Here is a 15,330-nt window from a genome sequence, read left to right as displayed (position 1 = left end):
CTGTGCTACATGCTATCGTTAGGATTACACCACAAAATTAATGCTATCGTTAGCATTACACCACAAAAACAATAACATAATATATTACAGATGTCCTGTAACTATGTCTTACCTTTGCAGTAAAAAGGGAACCTGCTCAAGGTCTGTTTTCATACCCAGCGCTGACCGGAGCTCCCTCCAAGAATCAAATGCCAATCCGATGTTTAATCTTGTCTTTTCCCCGACGCCGGTCACGCACTATTTTGGCACTAGATAAGGATTTTTTTTAAACTTATGAGGAGTTTCCGTGAGTGTCTGGATTGTGCTGGAAGTTGGTCGCTTCTTTCCGTCTACAGAGTCCATTTGAAACATGCTAGCGATTGCCGCTGTTTACTAATGACGGCCGTACGCGTCTATATGGAACGCCCAGGTAGACGAGCACGCACATGACGTCACATTTTGAATTTCGCGCCAATTCGGACCCGACTTCTCCACACAGAAAAGAGCATACAGGCTGATAGAGACAACCGTGGAGGACACTCAAGGTGTCATTCTTTCTATTACATTATGGTTGCCTCATAAATATACGAATGAAAACTCTATCTTAAAGATTTTTTTAAGTAATAACTTACATTCAGCCCCTTTAAGAGGGTTAATGGCTGATGTGTGATTCAGAAAGATTAAACATTTAAATGAGAAAGTTTGAATCACTGCTAGCCTGAATGAGAGCGCATCCAATGGCACAAAATATAGAAAGCACAAGTCATTGAAACAAATAAAGTTAGAGGCTTGCTCCCGTTTCACACTCCTTTTCTCTCTCATTACCCTTTTCACTTTTAACCTTCATTTGTCTCCCTCTTCACACCACAGTCACACTGTCGAATGAAAGAGGGCAGTGAAAAGTGATGTTCAGGTGTGTGTCTACAGCTGTGATGAGGAGATTCTCATGGTGTACCTAAGGGAGTTGTCAACACCGTTTCATTTTTTTTCCTTCACTTTTGTTGTGTGTAGTAGGAGCACAATGATTGTTTGGATATGAGACACTTCAGCTACGAATAGTGTGAAGATATGAATCCACTAACATAGGGTTTATTCAGTGCTGTTGGGTTTACTTAATGCCCTTTAAATGTCATTTCTTTCTTGTTAGAAAAAACTTTACCATGAAGAATTTTTAAAGAGTGTTAAACAGTTGTATCAGAGCTTAGCTACTTCAAAAACTCACATTTAAATGAAGTTTATTTAATTTAGTATGAGAGGAGCATGGTCCTGTAATCCAACCAATCAGCGCAAAGATGTGTCCGTCCCATGCAGCATCCCTCCTCCACCCCATCACCTCCCTCTCAGCTTTTACATCTATTCTAGTTAAAGATGGGGGAGCCCTCGGACAGCACGCCTAATATCTTATATCTCATTACCTATTAATTAAATGTTAATGCAAACTCGTGAAATGGCAGCTAACATCAATGCAATGACCATCAGATTTATTTTGGATATTTTTAGCATTGTTTTCTTCCTGTAATGTTCTGACACATAACATTAATCAAATTTGTGTCATACTGTGTTTTCAAGAGGGTGATATAATGTATTATTGTTACTAAGCTTTTTATTATTTATACTTACAGCATTTGTATTTATCTATATAGGCTATTGCTTTTTTTTATTTACTATCGGCAAACAAGGATACTGCAATACTTTTAGATTAGTGAGAAGGTGCTTCATAGTTTTTAAATATAATTTAAATGAATAAAAAAATTTTTTCCTTAAGTTACTTATTTTACCTATTGAAATATTAAGATTAGACAAATAAAATATGAACTCTTATATTTCTATTTTATTGGTAGGATGATAGTCACAAGCTTGACACATATTTGAAATGTGACCTTTGCATTTAACTCATCCCAGTGAGTAGTGAACACACACACCTGGAGCAGTGGGCAGCTATCTCAGGGCCAGGGCAGCCAGAGGCGTCATGCCCATTCAAACTGAGGGGGCACCTGCCCCCTTGGTTTTTTTGAGCCAATGGATTTTGCATCCAACCTCAAAATCAAATAAGCGTCCATTAATCTGTTATTTGACTTTTAATCTGTTAATATGCACAATATTATACATTCTGTGCTGCATCCTTGTCACTTTTCGGAGATTTTCGCCGTTTTGATCGTGTTTTGATCATGTTACATTACTTTTATTCTGGCGGCAGCTGGCGCTGCAGTCAGAGCGCAGTCGCAGACGTCATCAGTGTCTGGGCGCGCTCACGAGCTCTTTGCTGTTGCTGGCTTGCTGCTGCATTTGGCTATCTGAGGAATTAAAACGTGTTAGAAACGCTTACAACATTTCCAAACCCCAGTACGGTAATGTGCAGTTAACCTTCTCTGTGTAGAAAATGTATGGTTTTAAATGTGACTGTCTCAACGTAGGGCAGGGCGGTATGACGGTATATTCCGTTACCGCGGAATAAAATGTCAGACGTAACAGATTTTTCTATTCCGTCTATTCCGCGGAATGCAAGTAAGTGGGCGTGGCTAACTCTACCCTTCAGCATGTTAGACTGAGTGTGATGGAGAAACATGTAAAATAGTTCACTTATAAAAAATGAACGAGTTATTTGTGTAATTTTTATAATAAGAGCCAGTGAATCCACCGCGGGTCTCGCAGTGAGACTCTTGTCTTGCTCGCTCTCGCACGCTCTCTCTCTAGCGCGCTCTCTCTCCTCATGCAGCAGCCGGCCGGTCAGTCTCTCGCATGCAGAGGTCTCTCTAGGCAAGCGCAAGGAGCTGCGATGCCAATTAAAGAGTTCTTCTCGCACATAATGCTAATAGTTGTAAAGTTTTCTGAACTTTAAGCAAGCCAAGACAAAACTTGCGTTTATATCAGTGACACGTGCGCTGCTGAAACGATGTAGATTGACGCGCCATTTGCTTATACAAACATATTTGATCGAAAAGAAGAGAAAGAGATGCAAATGTTAAAGGGATAGTTCGGCCAAAAACGATATTAAACCCATGATTTACTCACCCCCAAGCTGTCCGAGTTGCATATGTCCATCGTTTTTCAGACAAACACATCCGTGCGGTGTTGTTGTAGAAATATCCATATTTAAAATGTTATTAACGTTATAAACTACCTTCCGGTAGCGCCGCCATCTTAGACTCAGGAGAGAGTATTAGCGTAGTGTACGCACTTTTCTTAGTGACGTATGACAAATTCGGAGGGCGGGGGGACAGAGCAGCAGCAGAGAAACTCTGTACGCTGCGTAAGCTCTCATCCTGAATGCGCATCACTCTAAGATGGCGGCGCTACCGGAAGGTAGTTTATAACGTTAATAACATTTTAAATATGGATATTTCTACATCAACACCGCACGGATTACCCACAGAAGACCTTTGTTTATCATCCTGGAGCCGTTTGGATTTAATTTGTGAAGGATGGACGCACTTTTTTGGACTTGAAGGTCGTGGACTATTGCTGGACCCCGTAACATTACATTTAATCAACAAAAAGATCTAAAATATTTTCTAAAATATCCGAAAATGTGTTTGTCTGAAAAACGATGGACATATGCAACTCGGACAGCTTGGGGGTGAGTAAATCATGGGTTTAATATCGTTTTTGGCCGAACTATCCCTTTAAGGTCTAATAAAGGGCGTCAAGACATTAAAACAAACTTTATGATCATCACATCATAGCACCTGTCACATTTATAATATCTAGAGCTTCTTCTCTCATATACAGGTATTTATCCTGTCTGTAGGTTTTTGCATATATTTATACCTGTTCATTTTACATATTGCATATGTTTAATGTAATGTATGGATAAATACAAAATACAATGAAGCCATACTATAGCTTCAATAGTCTATAAAATTAATAACTCAATTAAAAACAAGATTCTGTCTAATCAAGACTTATGTTGTTATCTTCTGGGCATTTTCACTTTAACATTATTAACTTTAAATTGCTCATATTTTAAAACTGTGGTGAGCATTTAGTTAAAAGCTATTGTGAGTGGTGTATTTCTGTACATTTTTATCATCAAAAAACAATATAAACTGAAAAACATGTATACCGTGAAATATTCCGTTCCGTGAAATAAAATGACTTATTCCGTGAAATAGATTTTTGGTCATTCCGCCCACCCCTATCTCAACGTTATATTAGCAGAGATTCATCTTCTTGGCACAACGCCAAAGTTCGCCAAAGTTCATGCGGGCGCGGAATCTCACATGCTCACATGAGGTAAAATTTAATGCAAAAATCCGTTCCTCTAATAATTTTATCTAAAAATATTTTTTTAAATCATTATTGAACATTAAAATCAATCACGTGGCTATAGCTTATGTCATTTTCGTTGTTTATATACTTTATGGATTTAAAATTACATTAATTTTATATGATAATGTAGTTGTTGTGCAAAATGCATTAATGACACAATTAAACAAGCCATTAAGACTTAAATAAAACATGCCGTTTCAGATGTGAATATGATGCAAATGTGTCATTATTCCGATTGAATAGTATTTGATATGAAAGTTAGTCCACACTTTTATTTTGGAGGTTTTTGCATGAAAGCAGGGGTTTTCAGATTGTTAGAAATGTAAGTGCCATGGAAAAGACTGAAAGCTCTATAATATTTCGTTTGATGTCTGTGTATGCACAAATTTCTGTGAGCTGTTGACACTGTGCCCCCTTAAAAAAAAATTGGTGCATGACGCCCCTGAGGGCAGCAATTAGGGTAAGGTGCCTTTCTCAAGGGCACCACAGTCGCAACCCACCGGCCGTGAGACGCGAACCGGCAACTCTCGGGTTACAAGCCCGACTCTATAACCACTAAGCTACAACTGCCCCAAAAGAATGTCCATATTACCTCCACTTCAGTAGTTTGTCTGTTTCCACATCACTGTAATGTAACAATCTTATAATGATGGCACGCTGTGAGCAGGATTTGAATCTGCGCGGGGAAACCCCATTGGATTTCGAGTCTAACACCTTAACCTCTCGGCCATCACAGCTGATAGCTCTCCCAATTTCTGCCTATGTTACAGTATTAATTTAGTTATTATGCATTCAGTTTATACATTTTATAAGTAGCATGTTTCCTGAGAGTCAAGGCAAGGCAAGACAAAGCAAGTTTATTTGTAAAGCACATTTCATATACAGTTATTCAAAGTGCCTTACATAGAAATGAGAAAACAATATATAAGAGAAAAAATACATGCAAAAAAACTTTATTGCTTATTGTTACTTTATGTTAGCTAATGCATTTACTAATGTTAACAAATACAACATTATTATAAAGTGTTACCACAATTAGATTTATGATAATGATATTTATTATTAGTTCTCACTACTTAGGTAATGCGGAAAATAAACCATTACCATTACAGTATAGAAAATCATTGTGATTTGACATTAAAGGTGCAGTTTGTAACTTTTAAAAGGATCTCTTGACAGAAATGCAAAATCATATACATACCTATATTATCAGTGGTGTATAAAGACCCTACATAATGAACTGTTATGTATTTATTACCATAGAATGAGGTGTTTTTATCTACATACACCGCGGGTCCCCTTACATGGAAGTCGCCATTTTGTGCCGCCATGTTTCTACAGTAGCCCTAAACGGACAAACTGCTCTACAGAGCGTGTTTTGTCACTACTGTATTTTGTCTGTATACAACATGTTTGTCCTGTGGCGGCTACCGTAGCTTCCTTATGCGTTTTGGTGAACAGTGGACTGAGCCGTTGGTTGCAATTCACAATCTCACTGCTCGATGCCTCTTAAATCTACACACTGCACCTTTAACCTAAATTACATTAAGTTAAAAAAAATCATGACATTAAATGAAATTTTTGTGCATATTTTCACCACACTAATAAGATTTCTCTCATAATATCTTTTACATTATAAAGCATTTTTTGTCTCCTTTCCATTGAAGGACACTCGTTTTTGTATGTTGTTCACAGTAATGAGAGATGTCAGCATTGGAGAGATCAAGATGCATTACAGACGAGATCCAGTCGAGCTGATCTAATGGTGTCCAACCGCGTAGGCCTGCCTAAATATGACAAGCCCCACACCCGCAGACCTTGAATATTTCAAGCGATGAATGTGAAATGTCAGGTTATAGTTGCTTCAACTGGTGCCAGAGCCCTCGCAGGAGACCTCATACTGAAATATTCATGCAAAATTCAGGTCATGGAATTTTACTCCAGTTGTTTGCAAGGCTTTCCCGAGACCCTGTTCTGTATTCTTACAGATTAAAGCACAGCTTTATGTCATTGATTTTTGTCTTTCCCAAGTCCTCAAATTTGCGCTCTTGGGGCTTTCTAAGACTGAGAATGACTTTTACTTACATTTGTTGAACTTCAGTTAAAAGACTTTAGACGAGTGGCAGGGTTGACAGTTCTGGTACATCAAAGCTCAGCTATCTTAACTGTCGAGGGACGCCATCTAAAACTGAACCCTTAGTTGTAACCTATAGAGCCCTTTTATTTGAACTTAGTTTTTTCAGTTCCTTTAAAAAAGAGCAGCTATCGACTTTATATTGGCTGAGATTTGAAGCATTTGACCTGCCTGGCACTGGAGAAACTAACAAATGCTCCCTGAATTGGAAAGACTGCATTCCAGTTTCTCTCCTGCTCCACGCTGTAAGCTTCCAGAGGTTTGCCTCTTCATCTATCATGATTTTTATTTCTCTCCTGATTCGACTCGGAAACTCCCACTGGCCCCATTTTTCAGCCTTTGCCACAAAGTCCCTTGATTAAACTGTGTTTATAACCATACACCTTTGATTCATCACAGAAACCCTATACCGTGTGCCTTATAAATTGAGTCGTTTGTCTGGAGAACACAAAAGTGGGAATTCTTTCATTACAGTCTCAATGAAATTTGTGCAGAGATCTGACGAAATCTGGAAAGGTGTTGGGTCTTTTTAGGATTTCATTGATCCTAATGCAAGGATAATACCTCAAAATGCAATATTTCTTTTCTTAAAGTGACATTGTAATATTTCTTGGGTGCACATGAATATAAATCACGAGTTTCGAGGCAAAACACACAAAATGAGGACGTTGTGGGTGGTTGGGAGGGTATTGTTAGATGTGGTTGTTAAAAGCATGATGTTTGATTAAATTCTTTAACCTATTGTATGAGCAATAATAGCTACAATTTTTATCTTAAAGGATTAGTCAATTTTCTTAAAAAAAAAATCCAGATAATTTACTCACCACCATGTCATCAAAAATGTTGATGTCTTTCTTTGTTCAGTCGAGAAGAAATTATGTTTTTTTTAGGAAACATTCCAAGATTTTACTCATTTAAATGGACTTTAATGGACCCCAACACTTAACAGTTTTAATGCAGTTTAAAATTGCAGTTTCATAGGACTCTAAATGATCTCAAACAAGGCATAAGGGTCTTATCTTGCTAAACAATTGTCATTTTTGGCAAGAAAAATAAAAAATATGCACTTTTAAACCACAATTTCTCGTTTTCCTCCGGTCATGTGATGCTTCAGCGCGACCTCACGTAATATGTCATCACATCAAGAGGTCACGGATGACATATCGAAACTGCGCCCCAGTCTGGAGAAAGAGGAGCGTTCCGACGTTGTTGTATGTGGAATGATACTAACTAATGTTTTTGTGTCAGTTTATTGTTTAAAATGGTCCACAGATGTGCGTTTCATATATGTAACACGTGACCTTTCGTCATTACACAATTACGTGAGGTCACAGCTGGAGGAAGACGAGAAGTTGTGGTTTAAAAGTGCATAGTTTTTATTTTTCTTGCCAAAAATGACAATCGGTTTGCTAGATGCCTCGTTTGGGATCGTGTAGAGTCGTTTGAAGCTGTGTTGAAACTGCAATTTTAAACTGCATTAAAACTGTTAAGTGTTGGGGTCCATTAAAGTCCATTAAAATGAAAAAAATCCTAGAACGTTTTCCTCAAAAAACCATAATTTCTTCTCGACTGAACAAAGAAAGACATCAACCTTTTGGATGACATGGTGGTGAGTAAATTTTAAGAAAATAGACTAACGCTTTAATAAGCACAACTAACAGTGCAGTTTCTATGAGCCATCAATATACAGCGTTCTTGTTGCTCAGTGGGTAGAGCAATGCAAATATCATGGGTTCGATCCCATGGATCCCACATACTGATGAAACAAATATATAATTTAAATGCACTGTAGGTCACTTTTGGTTAAAAGTGTCTGCCAAATGCATAAATGTAAATTAACAGTATGTGTGATGTGAGGTCACGAAATTACAAAATATTTTAACATACCTAATAGACATATGGTCACAGCCAATGTTGTACGTCAAGATTTTGGGTTATTTAGGAAAGTTGGAATACATTTTTATATGGAAATCAATTAAGGCTGACAGTTTGACGGTGTGTTGTCTGGCCGGGGTATTGTGATATTGGCATCATTGGTGACCTTAGTCAATGCAATGCAAGAATATTGGCTCAGTGAACATTATTGCTTTTTCTATATTGTTGCACAGAACCTGTAATAAAAAGCAGTGCCGTTACTTTGAGAGATGATTATTTGTGATATGATGTCCTCACTTAACTGTGCATTAATGGAACTGGATGTCAATGTTTCAAAGCAGTCATACGGTTTGATTTTTTGTGGTACAGTAAGATACAATACATGGAGCAAGAATTACTATTCAGACAGGCTGTTCCCTATAACAATCTCTCTTGTGTGCATATACAAGACCTCTCTTGTGCCACTCAGCCCTGACTGTGAAATAAACCTCCTCAGACCTTGTACTCCATCTTGAAGATGAAAAGCGTGACAGGAAGAAACACGACTTGAGAAAGTGATTGAAAAAAGCTAGCGTGGTTTAAAGAAGACCCATAGGGAAGAAAATCTTAAATTAGTTTTCTTTAATATATATTTTTTCTGTCCTAGACACCAATGAGATTAAAGAGAGAGCAAGAGAGAGGTTTGCTTTGGTCTCCTGCATCTCGGATGTTCCACCTGAGAAGACGACTCTAGTTATTTCACATGTCATGTCTAAGGTTCAGATCTTCAAAAGACACAAGTGTCGCACACTATATGGTTCAGATAGAAAGTCTGCAATTTCAAGTTTCAAAAAAGTCAAAAACAAATTATGCAACCTAAAAATGGGATAGCTCTATAATCTTATTCTTATCGATAGTTGTGTTATTTACAGTATGTTTATTTTTAATTTAGGCATTCACAGCATTTTAAGGGAAACATCTGTAAGCGGATAACTAAATATCTCCATTAGTTTCCTGGGCAATAGATTTTTCCCGTTGAGCATAGCTGTTCATTTTAAACATTGACACAGCTAGCACAAGTGTACCAATTTAACTGTAAACCTTAATCTCTTCACATATAATCAATCTTGTAAGATTTGTGAGAATCAGTCAATTTTTTAATGTTCACCAGTGCATAGGTTTTTGGGCACATAGATTTGGTATTCATTCAGGCATTAAACTGTTCAACTAGGGACTTTTTACTGTGATACACGTCACATTTTGAACTGAGACTTGGAGTGGTTTGAGTACGGTCAGGGGAACTGAATAGGACTTTATGACCATTATGAAGATATAATGTTGCGTCCTTGGCTGACAGGAAGTCAAATGATCACAATCACGTTTTGCTCGCATAGATGGCCGGGTACGAATGAGCCACATTTATTTTGCTTCCCTGTTGGCCTTCATTGCTTATAGATGAAAAATCGAAATTGGGAGCTGTCAAGTCGAAATCATTTCAGGAGTAATTTCTGATTATTTCATTTTTTCAAATTAATATAACTTTGGCATCTTTGGATCTAGAAGCCTAATTTCGGTCTTGTTTAAAAGACGACACATTAAAGTTTTTTTACGGAAGTGTCTGGAGGTGAAAATATTAAATAAAAAAATTGTTATAGCAGTTTGAATTTATTGTAATAAATAAAAATAAATCAATAAAATTTTATTTTAAACATAAATTTATCAAAAACTAGGTTTGTATTTGTTTGCTGTGATGTTTGCTGCATACTCTTGTCGCAAATAAATGAATTATGGCATTATTATTACTATTAAAAGGTTTTGAAATATGAAAACTACATTCTTAGACATTTCCAACAATATATAGTTTGTCATGATAGATTAACATTTACATGCAAAATATTGAAATAAACTCAGGTGCTCACGGGACAGCCCCAGTTAAAGGGTTTGTTAAAATAGAAAGAAAAATGGAAAAAAGAAATAACAATTATTACAACTGGAAAGAAAAACATAAGAAAGGAAAATTAAATAACAAGGAAACAGCTATAGTTTCAGGCAGCTATATGGTCAATAGTTAGTCCATTTATGGTGACGAGGAGTCTTTAACTCTTTAAGTGCACTGTACTTAAGTGCGATACATTTTAATTTATCGATAATATATATATATATATATATATATATATATATATATATATATATATATATATATATATATATATGCAGAAAACTTAAATAATTGACATAATAAATGTTGGATGCATTTGCTATCTCCAATTAAGAGACATGTTTGCTGTATTATGTTAATTATTTACGTTTTCTGCATTACCAAAAGATGTGCATTACATCGGCAACATTTAGGCAATATATTAAAATATATTTTGCTTAGATGAAGTGGGCTGAAATGTCAAAATAAATTTTGCATTTTAAAAGTACACCTGTTTTGTAATTTAAAAAGTACTTTGCTTAAAATGTATGTTATCTTTCTCTTCTATTTTTAAAAATGCCACTTTGGTAATATTTGTTACAATAATATTTCAGTAATTTTCAGCTGTGCATGTCAGCTTTCCATTTGAAACAAAAACTTCTCTGCATCATTTTCCTTTTAATGTAACACATACCCAACATCATGTAATATATTCTTATCCAGTGACAAATGAATCCTTTTTCCATGGACGAAAACGTGTCATCTCGTTCAAAGTACCGCTCAACTAGGCCACAGCGCTCAGTTTAACATCTTCCTCCGTAGCATCTGTGTACTTTGAATCGGTTGACGTGTACTTTGGGAAGTCGTAGTTGTTTGAAAGCTTTGAAAAATTCTGAACACAGATGAAGAGAAAGCATCAAAAATCCATCTGGCCTTTCTCTCTTGCTGTCATTTATCAACTCCATCTGACAGCTCAAGGCAAATCCAATAGGAAGATTGTCTCTATTTTCATGAAACCGAAATAGTAAATAATACTAAAGGCAAAGTTGTCTAAAATTGCTACAGAAATTATGGTCTGAATGTTCAACATCACAATAGAAGGACTGAGTATGAAAGATCAGTCAGCTACAGAGGAAAGCATGCAAGACGACAGATTTATACACAAAGGGAAAAGAAATCTCTTTAGAATTGTACTTGTGGCAGGTGTTTGTGTTTAATCTTAATTTATATTTTAAACTATGCTTTCATTTCAATACCCCAAAGATATTACAACACTTAAAAAACATGAAGTTAAAACAAGTTGGTTTTGCAAGTCAATTGAACCTACTATTTTAGTTTTGGCTTATGAACTTAATTTATTAAGTTAAAGTAACACATCATGCATTTTGATTGAACAAAAACATTATGATTCATTCAATTTACTCAATTTTTTTAAGGTAAGTGGTTGCAATCAATTTATTTAAGCTACATTTAAACAAAAGTTTTTTATTTTACTTTACTTTACTAATCTTTTTTGTTCAAATGTAGCTTAAATAAATTGATTGCAACGACTTACCTTAAATAAAATCAAGTAGGAAAGACCGGGGTTAGTTGTCACAAGGGCTATTCAGTAAATATCAGGTTTTCAGTTAAAAGTCCAGTTTCACAGATGCTGATGGTTTTGTTGATTTATTAAATATTTTTTTTCCAATTTTGTCATGTAATATATTTTAAATGATGTAATTTAATAATTAAAAAACTTTTATATTTACATCCATGTACACCATTATTTCATAATTAGCTTGTTTTTGTTTCAAAATTGTTTTACTTTGTGAATTTTGCTATTTAATGCCAGGTTCACATTTTCTATACAAACTTGAGTTTAAATAATGAATTTTCCCTGAATAAAAGTGTGAAAACTAGCCCCAGTCCCCCTGGTACCTTAGACCACACTTGAGTTGTTCTTATGCATCCATTCTCATTATAGACACATGGTCCTTGTGTAGTACTGCATTATGCTGTTCCTGTCTCTTTGAGAAGCAGATGGACCACGTTCCCTTTCTGCTGGCAGATAGAAATCGTCCCCCAATGTCTCCGTGGCTTTCGCAACTCCTCCTATAGCCACTCCGCGCCGACTGGCACCGGGACAGAGCCGCTTCACGACTCTTGAATGTCAGTGAGACAAGCTGGCAGTAAAGGTGTATTTTTAGACGTCCCCTTGCTGTGATTGACCCAAGTTTCTTTGGCGTCTCCCAGCGTGACATTGTTGGAAATCAGGGGGTCTAATCAGGAGTTAAATGAAAGTTTTCTCTATTTGTGTTGGTGCTAAGAAGGACCGGCGATTCGCTCATTAAAGCCGGCTGGTTGGCAGGGCCTGAGTCATTTCGCTGCCACTGTCAGCTGTGTGTTTGTACACTCATAAAGCCCCAGGCCTGAAAACAGACCCCTGTGCTGAGAAAAGACCCCCAACCTTGTGTCATCTCCTAGCCTGTATTTGGCAAAAAGTGACTTGTTGCACAATATGCTGGGCTCTGACAGCACCCACAAACCCGCCAAGCCCGATTACACACACAATCGTACATTTTCAGACAGGGGCTGCGCTCAACACATATAGGAGATGCCTTAGCTGCAGGAGCCATGTGTCAGAACCTGTCCGCTCTCTTTCTGTCTGCCTGGATCTCTGAATCTTTTCTGACAGGAGCAGCAAGGCCAGAGAAAAGCTTGATCTGGAACCAGCGATATTCCTATAGTTTTTCCTATTGTCATCTGGATGACATAGTGTGACACAGGAAGGTCAGATGTCTGTCAGAAGCACATGCACCTGAGAGGATGAGAAAGTCTTTTCTGATGCCACTATTGGGCAGCCTCGACTCAAGATATTTGTCCATATCCAATAAAAACTACAGGTGAACGGCCACTTAGCTTTTTATTTGACTTCTGTTGATCTATTGATCACAACCTTAGTAGAGTAGGTTCATCTCTCTTTCCGAGTCCTGTTTTGATGTTTTTTCTTGTCCTTTTGTGTTAGCACAATATACAATATATGTACAGTTTCATCAATAAAACATGTAGTTGTGTTACTGTATCATATAGTCAATGCTACAATGTATCAATGTTATGGAGTGAAACTCCGGTTCAGTGTGCTCCTGTATAGTTCAGTGTTGAGCGTTAGCAGTACAAAAGGTCATGGGTTTGAACCAAGGGGCAACCTTCTGGGACGGTTGCACCAGCTGGGCGTAAACTATGTCGTAAGACTAGTCTGGGTGTAAAATGCGCTTTACGTCCTACGTTAAATTTACACCTGTTGTACCATTTAGGCTTTGTGTACGTCTGAGAAATCTTACGTCTAGTCAAGTATAAAGTCTTGATTTTTTTTCTATGGCAAAAATAGAAATAATGAAGTGTGACGAAACATTTGTGCGTCTAATGTGAAGGACAAGCGAGCAATGTGCTTTCATGCATGGCTGAGCAAGAGACTCCAACAATAAATTTAAAAAATTAATCATAAAATACCAAAATATTTATAAAGAAACAGTAGAGAATCTTATTAAAAGCTTTCAAATAATTTTGTTTTAATCCAGAGTTAGAATTAATCTGCTAATTATTACCTTTTGTGCAAACGGTAAAGGCTTTTGTTTAGTTAATGTGCATGTGACGCACGCATCTTGAGGCTTAAGGGAGAGCTCATTGGTAAACGTGAGGAGGGAAAGCTCTCATTTGTCATCAATGAGCTGGCGACAGTAAGTGTAAGTTAGTTTTTAACCATAGTAAACGCAAATGGCGTCAATATCACTATGGTTAAATGCATACGCGGGGACGCTCATCGTCTGCACTGAGCGTAGCTGCGACTGGTCGTAGTTTTAGACGGTGCAACAGGCGTAAATATTTTTCACAACGTCGGACGTAGCTAAGCCCGATTTAGGGTTTACACCCAACTTTTTTACGTCCAGCTGGTGCAACCGGCCCCAGATCTCTATTGTGAAGCCAACACGGAAGTGACTTACACCGCAATTCATCGACTGCCCACTAGAGACAGGCTCCAAAATCACCATGTTTTGTTTTGTTATGATATGTACTGTACATTGGCCGTGGTTAAACAGTGATGAAATAGCAGTCAGGTGATTTTCCCAGCTTGAGTCGGAGTGAGTTACAGTATGTGTGATACAGTATGACTAAATCATGACGGTATTTAATATGGATTTTTGGCGCACCACTGAGGTTTATATGGAAGCATTTATCACAGCCAATGACGTCACTGTCTGCCTATTCAATATCAGCCAGGCATAAAATTAAAGAATGGGAAACATGGTGGATGTGAAGTATTTATCATACCAGATGGATGCCTACAAATTGCACACATGCATGCTTACTAAATGAGCAAATATTACTGTAGTCTTCTGTTCATATAAAATTAACCATAGATTGTCCATTTTCACTGATATTGATTACATGATCATGGGATTGAATGCACACATTAATATTTTCTCAGACTTGCTTACAATTGAAGATCCAAATAAAGATATTACTGGCAGACAGGTCAATCATTGAATATACGGTAACGCTTTAGATTACAGCCCGGAAAGTACTACGTAAGTACAGCGAATTTACAGCGTATGTTTCTGTAATTATAGTTTACTTATGAAGTACGTACGTGTAATTATAAGGAAACAATTTATAATATTTGGGGAATAAAGGGGTAACAACCAGGAAAAATACAAATAATATATGCAGTAAAGTACTGCATAAGTACAGCGAATTTACAGCGTATGTTTCTGTAATTATAGTATACTTATGAAGTACGTACGTGTAATTATAAGGGAACAATTTATAATATTTGGGGAACAAAGGGGTAACAACCAGGAAAAATACAAATAATATATGCAGTAAGTATTTTAGATTACTAAACAACAAAACTTGAAATTCAGTTAATGTGTTTATGCTATTTATTAGTATGATACAATTTATTTAGGATTTTCAATAAAGGTTACTTACCTTAAGAAAGAAAAAGAGTACAGGAATTTGTTGGGTCATCAAGCAAAATTAAAAAAAGGGAAGGCAACTATGGTGAAAACAAAGTAAGCAAAACTAGAACCACACTCTTAGAACGAATGTGTTAAAAACAACACATTAGTGTTGATTCTGGGATGACACACTAAATGCGTTGTCCCAAAATCCACCCATCTCTGTGTTATTATGG

General features: G+C 36.8%; 1 non-coding gene across 1 annotated transcript; it reads right to left on the bottom strand.

The window, feature by feature from the left end:
- Positions 1-4,903: 4,903 nt before the first annotated feature.
- trnas-cga (transfer RNA serine (anticodon CGA)) lies at positions 4,904-4,985 on the bottom strand. The gene has a single exon. It is a non-coding gene; the product is annotated as a tRNA-Ser (tRNA).
- Positions 4,986-15,330: the final 10,345 nt, after the last annotated feature.

Source organism: Paramisgurnus dabryanus, chromosome 16 (genome assembly GCF_030506205.2).
Source record: "Paramisgurnus dabryanus chromosome 16, PD_genome_1.1, whole genome shotgun sequence".
NCBI lineage: Eukaryota > Metazoa > Chordata > Actinopteri > Cypriniformes > Cobitidae > Paramisgurnus > Paramisgurnus dabryanus.
The sequence above is the reverse complement of the archived record's forward strand: the minus strand, read 5'-3'. Positions and strand labels throughout refer to the sequence as shown.